Source organism: Fukomys damarensis, unplaced genomic scaffold (genome assembly GCF_012274545.1).
Source record: "Fukomys damarensis isolate Sample0158 unplaced genomic scaffold, DMR_v1.0_HiC HiC_scaffold_26, whole genome shotgun sequence".
NCBI classification, from domain to species: Eukaryota; Metazoa; Chordata; class Mammalia; order Rodentia; family Bathyergidae; genus Fukomys; species Fukomys damarensis.
The window spans coordinates 2,626,512-2,637,647 of record NW_022900938.1 but is presented as its reverse complement, the minus strand read 5'-3'; the positions used below and the strand labels follow the sequence as shown (position 1 = coordinate 2,637,647).

Sequence of the window (11,136 nt, the reverse complement as noted above, 5' to 3'; positions counted from 1 at the left end):
CCTGACCTCTGAGGTGCGTGAGGCCGAGGGCACTGCAGCCTGTGCGGCTGCGCCGTCACGAGGAACGGTGAGCGCCAGGCCTTGGACGGGGTTTCCACGGGGGCTGCGGCCGGCCGAGTTCGTCCATCTTGTTTGATCTCGCGTTTCATTTAAAGGCCCAAATCGATCAGCTGAATTACACTACCAGTTTCTTGGTAACGTACCTTAGAGCCTATTTCAGTGAAATCCCACATCTCATGCCTTTGTTGTCTTAGAAATGTAATGATACATAAATATCTTTCACGTTTTATGGCTACATCATTACTGAATTTTTAAAAAAATATGATTTGATTTTAACACAGTGAATCAAATTAGTGATTTGGGTGTTGGCTCAGCTCCTGGATGTTCTTTTCAGAATCTTTGATGGAATTGAGTATTTTAGTTTAAAACGTTTCAGGATTATAATCACTTGATCTTAGCCAAAAGGCCGAGAAGCGATTCAGGATTATAATCAATTGGCTATTAGTTACAATGTCTACTTCATTTAGAAATAGCATTAAAGGAAAGGATGAAGTTTTATATTTATCAACTTGTAATGACCATTCGGTGGTGATTTTTTTGCATCTCTTATGCATTGCTTTTGGTCTTGTATTATTGTTGTCTTACAAGTGTCTTGTCTCCCTCTGAATATTGTTGCTGTGTCTCTTGCACTTGTAAATGCACTGAGGGACAGTTAAAAATCAGTTGGTAATTATTTTGTCAAAATAATTTGAGAGTAGGAATCCTGTGACATTGTTGCGTCACGTGAAGCCGGCTCTGCCTTGCGTTGTTGGGCATGTACAGTGGGTCTGCAGTAAATGCAGGGGGAGCAGAGCTTATTTCTGCCTGTGTATTTAGAGAAATATAAACTACGATTCTTCTCCTTGGAGAAAGAGAAAAGTTAATGACTGAAATTTCTTTATGGTCTCTATGACAGTTTTATCACATATGTCTCCAAAAATAATTTTCTAAGAACAAATCTGTCTGTGTGCTAACAGATTGTGAAAACTTATCAGTTTCTTTTCTTCTTTTAACCAAAAGTCAAAAGAAGCCAGCCTTTCAATATTTGGACGTTTTTCTCTGAGATAGGGCTGTACTAGGCAAACACATTGGCATTAACATTTCTAAAGCAGGCTCAAAATAAATTATAACTTTAAAAAAGAACTCCCTCTGGTCCTCATGTTAATTGATATTTTAATTAAAGGTTCTGTGTGTCCCTAGTGACAGGTGATTGCCTTGTGAAGATAAAGGAATACTATCTTTGGCTTGTAAAAAGGCAAAAGGCTATGCCGAAAAGCTTGTGCCCACATAAGCTTGCTGTCTCTGTTTTGTCAGACAGTGTGATGAGCATCAGGTGAACCAGAGTATTAGTTGAAGAACAGAATTTTCTTTAGTTTGTTACATATCCAAATGTAGCTTCTGGGTGGATGTCCTGGCTAGGGATTTCACTTAGTGTGTTCTAGAATGCTCTACCACAGACTGTTTTTCAGAGATAAAGGAGTCTGACAGTAAAAATCACTGTATGCAATGGCCTTTGATTAGAGATTTTATCTGTTGAGTCTACTATAAGGTTGTATGATCAAGGAAGAACATGCTTGGCTTTATAGAGTGTAAAATATTACTAGTTATCATCTTAGTTTATTATTATCTGGACAACAAAGCATGGTGTGTGGCCCCAGTCACTGTGTTAGCAAACTGGGAACTCCAGGAGGTACATCTGTAGGAAGCTAAGACCTGGGATGGGGGCTTGCTGCTGCTTAAGGATCCCGTTTGCCAAACCTTATCAAATCAATTACAAATGACACCTTCAGAAAGCATGGAGTGGCCAGTGCTCTGTTTCCTACCACTTTCTGTGTCCAACTGAAAATTTATTTTATTGTAGAATGGGTAGAACTTTGACTCCTGCAAATGGGAATCAAACAGCATTTGAATGATGAAGACAAACCTAAACTCTAGACCACAAAGATAAAATACTTCCAGGAAGCACTGTGGCCAGACTGCTGTGTGCACATGACAGATGTGGGTGCCAGGCATGGGACTGTCTTTCTAAGGCTATGTTCCAGTTACTGGGGCAGAGAAAGGACCAGAGGGTTCAGGTGAATGCAGGTCCTCACAGGGGTTCTGTTCCACCCAGCCTGGCTGCTGCCTGGCACCCTGGCTGCCAAGTGACCAGTGGTGTGCACCATGAGGGATTTGGAAATGCCTGCTGCTCTCAGGCTGGACAGACTACATTGGTGGTTTGTTCTGGTGGCCAGTGCAGTGCCAGCAGTGTGTAAAGCTGTTGTTTCTGTCACATACTCAGGACCCACACAGTGAACCTCGGGTGCAATGAGCTCCTGCCTAGCTCCTCCTGCCACTTGTGTGCAACAGGGCACTGTGGTGCCCTGCTGGAATGTTCCCTGGCTTTCCTGATCCCCCTTTCCACAGTTTTCTTCCTTTTTTGAGCCTGTTCCCATTCCCTCGAGCTCAAAATCTGTCCCAGCCCCTTTCTGTTTTCTCTGAGGCTGGCTGTACTCAGACCTGGGTGCCCTGTGTGTCTCTGTGTGCTATATTCTTTCTTTCCTTTTGCTTTTTGCTGAAATATTTACAAGTTTATAAGGTCCCTTTATACTTTGGTGTGTGTTTCAAAAAACAAGATTTTCCTTACTATCATACTTACTGAACCAGAAAATGAACATTGGTAGTACTGCTCTCTAGCCCATAAGCTTCATTTGAAATATGCTGGTTGCCTCATTTCCAGCCTTTAAAGCAGAGGACAGACCCAGTTGTTGTGGTCTAGGAAATCAATCCAGAAGAATATGTTGTATTTTGATGTCACATCTTTTAGTCTCTTCTAATTTAGAGCAATTCTTCAGTATTTCTTTGTTTTTTATGACCTTGACAATTTTGAAGTGCACAGGCCAGTTATTTTGGGTTTGTCTGATGTTTCCTAATGATTAGATTCAGATTAAATATTTTTGACAAGAATAGCATGGAAAGGATCTTATGTCTTTTTTAATGGCTCATGGGAGGCGTATGCGCTCTTCTGGTGCCATTATTTGTGCTCAGCTAATGTGGTGTCTATCATATTTCTGCATTGTGAAACTGCTGTTTTTTCCTTTGTGATTAATAAATGTCTTGTGGAGAGACAGTTTGAGACTAGGAAAATAAACATTAGTTATGGCTAATGAAGGTCACATTTGTCTTTTTATTGTCACAGGAGAGAAGGAAAGATAAGAAAAGATAGAAGTATGGAGTTGAGCCATATGTTGTTGGGTTGGACCTGAAGCTCATTGTGAACTCGTGTTACCTGTCTCTCTTTCCACCTTCTAGCTCTATTCTCTGGGAGGATAAAGAAGCAATGATAATTTGGCAGCAGCAAGCATAACTAGTACCATCATCTTGCCCTTTCAGTACCATTCTGCAATGAGATTCAATCAGGCCTTCCTTGCCAGAGTGGGAAAAGCACAAGCTAAGCATGGAACAGTTTGTTTTTTACCAGAAAGGAGGGAAGCAAGCAAAGACTTAAGAGCACATGAGTGAAATCGGCCAGCTCCAGGGCCCCGCTCAGCCAGATGAAGGCCACTGGAGCATTAGAATGTGTGCACTGAGTGTAATGATGTGCAGTGAGCAAGTACCATAACAAAAAGGAAATATCTCAGCTAGAGCAAGAACCTCATGGTCCATACTGATACAAATAAATACACAAATTAGTATGTAAAAAGGAAAGCAATTCCTTATAATAGAATTCCAACAAGTAAATATGGAGGGAATGGCTGAGTGGAGGTCCTTTTGACTTCTATATCAGTGGTGTGGGGACAGATTGGTGGATTTCCTGCTTCTAAGCATGTTAGTTTTGCCTTTCTGGCCTCCTCCCCCTCATAGTTCACTAGATATACCTTTCCTTGCCCTCTAATGTAAGTAATTTTCAAACATGCTATTGGTAAAATTTGGACAGGTAAGAGGGAGCTGTCAGTCTGAGAAGCAAATAAAAGGGAATGTGTCAGAGACAACCCAGCTTTTGGTGTTGCTTCTGTGTCATAGAATAGGTTGGTACGCACCTTCTTCTGTCTTCAAGACAAATACTGAGACTTGAGGGGTTTGGGTTTAGTGTATTTTTGTTTGTTTGCTTGGATGTCCTTTTATCCTTTGTTCTAAATTCAGATGAGATTTGGCATGAACCAGTGTTAACACCTGAAATTCTGATACTACGTTGTATTGCAAACAAGTCAGACGAAGCCTGCTAAACACAGAGACATTTACTAAACACATTAGCAAGGGAACAAAAATATGATTTTTACAGCTTATTCTTTGACAAGACAGATAAGGCATCACCCCACAGGCAGTGCTCTTTGCCTTGTTTTGACCACCAGTCAGTGGTATGTCTTCTTTACTGGTTGGGTAGAAACCAAAATCAGAATGTCTCTGAGGGAACACTTTTCTGAGTCCACATATTTCATTCACACTGGAATGTAGAGTACCTCTAAAACATTTTCATTTTTCTACAAATTCTTCACCATTTTCAGTGTTACATGTCATGGAAGCTCATTTCTAGATTCTTCATATCAGTAAGCCACGAGTTTCACCAATTCACGTCCATTGCTAACATTCTTTGTAAGATTTTCAGTTTTAGGTGTTAATAAAAATATGCACAGTGAGTACTCAAGAGTATACTCTGCAGTCTTCTTGCCTTTCTGATAAATTCCTGGCTGAGTGTTCAGGGAAACCTGCTGTTACAGAGTGCAGATTTAACATAGTGCTCCTGCCCAAATTTTTTGTTGTTGTTGTTGTTTGTACTGGGAATTGAACTCCGGGCCTTGTGCTTGCCAGGCAGGTGCTGTACCACTGAACTACATCCCAGGCTCCTGTCTCTCATTTTAAACTGAAAAGTAAATTACGCAGGTAGTCTGGAATTGGGGGAAGAAAAAATGGTCAAAGTATAGGTTGTGCCTGTAAATTTCAGTCCCATGAAGTTCTTCATGAAAACTGAGTCCTTGATAAAATACGTTGAGTAAACACTAAGACCCTCTTAGAAATAAGGCACATTGTTTGGAGATTGTTGTCCTGCAGTAAAGGAACTTATTTAACTTCATTTAACTCTGAATTTCCCAGACTTAGCTAACCAATTATTTTTTCATTGCACCCTTAAAATTAGTTTTCCCTGGGACGTGCTTTAGACAATGCTGCTTCAGAAATCTTAGCTTTCTTAGCCACATGCACTTAACTGATGCTTAGTGTCCCCTGCCTGAAACTCAAGGCTGGCAGGCTCCTCTGTAACATGCTATTTGTCGTTGAATTGTGTGCCTACAAAAAGTTAATTGAGATGTTCCCAACCCTATTTATTTCATTTGTATTTGTAATTTCAGTTACATAACTGAATTAAAAATTACATAATTCTGAGTTTTGAGTGTAAATATAAAGTTATTGTTTTGCTAAAAAATAAATTGAATACTTTGGAAAGACTCACAAAATGAAACTTGCTGAAAGTGTTATTGAATTTGATGAGAGTAAAATAATTATCAAAGAGAGGAAAAATATTAAAATCAGTATTTTTTGCACAAGCTGCTTTGCAAGTATGTTTTGAGTTACTATGATTTTCTTTTTTTTTTGGTACCGGGTTGTGCCTACAAGGCAGACGGTGGCACCACTGAGCTAAACCCCTGGCCCGAGTTATTATGAATTTTTAAAGAAACTGAAATGTATCACAATTTAAGTCAATGGGTAACTTGAATGAAGGGTATCATATTCAAAGTCTTACAGTTATGTGAAATATTTAAGGTACCTATGTACTGATTTATATTTTCTTTTTTTACTAAATTTTTTGATTAAGCAACTGATTTTAGATCCTATGTCAGACAAAAGGACTTTGTTCCAGAGAGAGAATTAAAGCAGAAACTTCACACAGGGAGACAGATTGATAATAATAGGTAGAGATCTTATGGCATGTTTTAAAATACTCTACACAGGTTTTGTTTGTGTCTCATCCAGACAGGTCCAGTTGTCTTCCAAACCTCTGCCATCTTGGTCTTGTTGCTTTCAGCTTTTAAACTTCATTCTAAGCCCAAGGGATTACTTAGTGCCTGGCCGGAAACAAGAGTTCAAGTCACCATTTTCCCCAGAAATGGTCTGCACATGTTTACAGTTGCAGCCCTTTAGGTCTAATCCCCTGAATTCAACTTTATTGTTGGGACTGAATTCTATTTATTACTAAGTATATTTTTTAGTGTTATTTTGTAGTAAAAATTCTTGGAAGAATGTGTAGTAAATAATGTTTGAATTCTGTCTGGGTTCAGTGGTGCCCTGTAATTTAAGGTTGAAGGTTAAAGTTATGTTGTTACTTCAGAATTTTTAGCCTCTGTACTTACATGCACTGTCTATAAACAAAATAATTACTCTATTGTAGACCATTGTTTTTCTTTGAAAATGCATAGCCACCATTTCTTGGATTTAATTAAGACTGAGTTTATACAGAGATCTGTAGTTTATAAAGAGGTGAGGCAAGAAATGCTTTTGTTATACACAAAATTGAACAAAAGACAAATAGTGCCTTGATCCTCTTATTAAAGGGTGAAAAAAAGAGGCAGATACTCTTAGCATTTGGAATTTGATTTTTTTAACTTGGTGTTTTTCACAAATACCAGAAAACAGAGTCATAAGACAACAATTTGTCAAACTACCGCTACATTTGAATATGAAAAGGATATTTCTACCTAGAGCAGTGTTATTTTTTGGAACCATTTTAAAGCTTTCATGTTAGAGTGGTAACTGAACAAGTGTTTGGAAAATAGCCCCGTGTGTTTCAGGCCTGTAGTTTGTTTGTCCACCCTTGTGTGGTCAATGTGCAGCATGGAGAGGGCTAGGAGGGAGGTGGAGAGCCTGGCTCTTCATGCTCAGGAGGAATAGCTGGTGGGAGTTTTTCCAGGGCTGCATTGAAGTTACTCTAGAGTCAACAAAGGAAACGTTATTTTAAACCCCAGTGGCCTCTATGCCCACACTCTTATGTTAAGCAACAGCATACCTGCGGATATACCTACTTTATCCTATGTTGAAATCTTATTGCTATGGTTACCCACATATTTTTTTTTCCCTACCAAACCACTTGGTGGAAGGGATGCATACTGATATCTCAGGATTTTCTTGTTTTGTAGGAAGGAAATCTCTTTCTTCTCTTGGTACGCCCATATGGACTATGTTCTCTATTTTCTTAGACCCATGAAGGAAGGCCAACTTCTGTTTTTGTGCTATAGTTAAGCACTTCTTGGACCTCATCGTTACTTGCTTCTTTCAGTCAATTTAGAGGGTCACCATAGTGCATTCTCAGACATTTGGGGGAGATATTTTAAGCTATTTTTAAAAAATATTTTTATAAAAGTAGTCAAATTCTAATGTGCAACTACCTTATTCTTTATTTAGTGGCTGCTTATGGGTCAAATAACCTTTAAGAACCAGAGATATTGAGAGAGATGATATGATCCTCTGAAAGATTGCTCATTATCCCTTTTCTAGAAAACACATGGTATCACCTGAAAATGTGAGAATGTGAGAATGTGAGAATGTGAGAAGGAGATGAATATATTTCTTGACCTACCTGAAAAACCTGGAGGTGACATGAGATTGGATTTAGGGAGCGAAAATGGACCAGACATGAACATTTTGTCCTAATTAGAGTATTAAATACTCAATACCTAAATACAAGAGTTGAATGTTGGCAGGAGTGTTTCATTCAAATAGGCTTCCTCTTTTGAATCTTATTTTGTAATGAAGGGTACAGAACATGAAGTAGATGTTCCCAGCCCAGAGTATGACTTGAGGCTAGGGGGACATATAGGCAAAGCAGGACAGGATTTTCCTTTGATGGGCATTAGCTCAGCTCTAGGGCTTTGTGTGTGGACTCTTGGCACAGAGGTCTCTTTTATTTTTTTAAATTAATTTTATTGGTACATTTTAGGTATACAATATAATAACATTCATCATTGGAAATTTACACCTTTACATAGTCTATCTTGGTTCTTACTTTTTTCCCTATTCCCTTGCCCTCCCTCATCCCCTCCCTATTTACAAAGACTTTGTTTCTGGTTTTTCATTTTCTTATATTAATTCCATTCCCTTCTTTCCTTTCCCCTACCCTACTGCTTCCTCTTCCCCTTTGCCTCTTTTCTTCCTATTTCACATTATCTATTTTAACTTTTAATCCTTATTTGCACTTTGTTTCTCGTACCAGAGAAACCATTTAGTATTTACATGTGTGTGTCCTATTTATTTCACTTAAGAGTATTGCCTCAATGCACATCCATTTAGCTATGAAAGTCTCTAATTTCTCATTTTTTTATGCCTGAGTAGTACCCCGTTTTATTAAAAAACCCACATCTTTATTCAGTCTTCAGTTGAAGGGTAATTAGGCTGTTTCCAAATATTAGCTATTACAAACTGTGTTGCTATAAACATGGGTGAGCATATATCACTATGGTATGATTCTTTTAATTCTTTTGGGAAGATACCCAGCAGGGGAATAGCTGGGTCAAATTGGATTTCCAATCTTAGTTCTTTGAGCTATCTCCATACTGATTTCCACAGTGGTTGCACCAGTCTGCACTCCCACCAGCAGTGGAGCAGGGTTCCTCTTTCCCCACAGCCCTGCCAGCATTTGTTATTGATTGATTTCATAATAGCAGCCATTTGTTCTGGGGTGAGGAGGAATCTCAGTGTTGTTTTCATTTGCATCCCTCAAATAACCAGTGATTTAACATTTTTTGTATGTTTATTTTGTTTCTACTTCTTTGAGAAATGTCTGCTAATTTCAGTTCTTCATTTTTGGATTGGGTCATTATATGGGGGGGGTCTGATTTTTTTGTATATTCTAGATAGTAGACCTTTGAGGAACAGCTGGTGAAAAAATTTTCCCACATTGTGGGTTGTCTCTTTATACTGTTGGTAGTTTCTCTTGCTGTGCAGAAGCTTTTTAATAAGAAGAGATCCCACTTGTTGATTGTGCTAGTTCACAGGCAACTGAAGTTTTGTTCATAAAATCTTATCCTATGCCAATGTCTTCAAGAGTTCTACCTAACCTCTCTTCCAGCTGGTTTAGTGTTTCTGTTTTAATATTTAGATCTTTAATCCATTTCAATTTTAATTTAGTGCATGGTGAGAGATATAGGTCTAGTTTTAATCTTTGGCAAGTTGAAACCCAGTTTTTCTAGCACCATTTGTTAAAAAGGCTATCTTTTCTTTAGTAAGGGTGTTTGGCTCCTTTGTTGAAGATGAGGTAGCTGTGTGTGTATGAAGTTGTTTCTGCTTCTTCTAATCTGTTCCACTGGTCCTCAGGTCTGTTTCTTTGGCAGTACGATGTTATATTTTATAACAGTAGCTTTGTAGTATAGTTTCAAGTTGGGGATTGTGATACCCCCTACCTTGTCTTTATTGCCTAGAATTGCTTTTGCTCTTCTTGTTCCTAATAAATTTTTGGATTCTTTTTTCTAGTTCTGTGAAATATAGTGTTGGAATTTCAATTGGCATTGCATTGAATCTGTATAGCAGTTTCAGTAGTATGGTCATTTTTACTACGATGACTCTTTCTACCCAGGAGCAGGGGATGTCTTTCCATTTTCTTGTCATCTTTAATCTCTTTTTTCAGAGTGCTGTCGTTTTCAGAGTAGAAGTCTTTGATTTCTTTCATTAGGTTGGTTCCTAGATATTTCACTTTTTTGGATGCTGTTGTGAAGGGAGTGGGAGGTCGCTTTTAAAAGTGACCATCTTTTGCCCTCCTAAGACTGCCCTCTGATGTACTGAGAAATGAAAGCAGGGAGAGGAGTCCTCTCATTAGCTTCTCCCAATCCCTGTAATGGGGTCAGGAGACCCAGAGAGAAGCCCAGAGCAGTTAAGGAGCCTAGCCTACCACTTCCGGGGGCAATTTCAGCCTGAAACTTCCCTGTGAACCACATTCTTTCGCAAACTTCTCAAAGGTCCTCCCTGGGCAGCTCAGGAGGAGGAGGAAGCTGGCATCCCAGGCTTGCTATCTTGTGAGCCCTGTGCAGCAATGCTGTAGGTTCCTGAGGTAAGAAAAAAAATTCCTGTCCACATTCCTGTGAGGAAGCATCTGAGGTCTGTGAGAGCAGCCATCTGCTAGGTACTGAGTGGGAGCTGATGTAGGAAAAGCATCCATATCCAGATGTCTCAGGTCACTGTGTGATGATGGGATCAATGTTTCTGCTTGGGAAATGGGACCAAGAAAGAGCAAGTAGCAGTCACAGGGCTATTTCAGACCTGTTGGTGTGGGCTTGGGCAGCTGAGCCCCTTGCATAAATCGATCCCCTGTGAAATCTTCTTAGCCCACTTCCAAAGCCATTCTTGACTGACATCACGGTCATGCTGAGATCTCTTAATCTGCATCTAGATCAGTGTCTCTCTGTCGCGAGCCGGCAACGCAGAGCACTGTCCAGCAGTGTCTCAAACCTGAAAGAGCAGCGAGGTGGAGATGGGGCAGAGAGAAAGGAAGGACGCCAAGACAAGAGTCTGATCAAGTTGCCATGTATTGCCGGCAAGCACCGGCCTTTTAAAGCAAAAAAAAATCACAAACTATTATGGGATGGGGTTACCAAAGTAACTGAAAGGTCACACAGGAAAAGAGCAAACAGGTTCACCAAAACAACCCACCGTGAGTAGTAGTAACCCGGACAACCACACATCTAAAGGTCAGAGACAAGAAACTAACTTTCAGGAATTTCACAAAGGAAACACTCTACTTGCTAAACTGGAGAAACTTAACACATACAGAGTTACTAAAGTTAACAATGCTTACAACCAATACTCATGATCCCCACATCTCTCTAAAGTTTGTTGCTAGGCTTTTTTTCTGCCTGCCTTGCAGGGGATGGATTAAGAGGCAAGCCTTTAGATCTTGAATGTTTGAAAACTGTTTCTCTAACAATTTTGAGTTTTACTCACCTCTGTTAGCCTTTTTGTTTTCTCAATGGAAATGGCAATAGCTTTTGCTGCCTTTGCTGCTGAAGTACAAATATCATTGTCATTATTTTCTTGTGGAGTGCATTTTGCCCCAAATGTATAGATAATGTGCTGTTTTTATAGATCCAACCACAGTATTTTTTCACATTTAGTAATTTATATATTGTTCTTTCTAAGCAA

The 11,136-nt window shown here is 39.4% G+C and overlaps 1 protein-coding gene across 6 annotated transcripts in view; it reads left to right on the top strand.

The window, feature by feature from the left end:
- The window catches only part of Plcl1 (phospholipase C like 1 (inactive)), a 271,071-nt gene that overhangs the window by 164,039 nt on the left and 95,896 nt on the right, over positions 1-11,136 (top strand). Inside the window, exon 1 of one of the 6 annotated variants that reach the window (XM_010631975.3) lies at positions 12-67. The exons of 4 other annotated variants lie outside the window; for them this stretch is intronic. The gene's annotated coding sequence lies outside the window, so the exon portion shown is untranslated. One more of the 6 variants, XM_010631977.3, reaches the window with a different exon arrangement.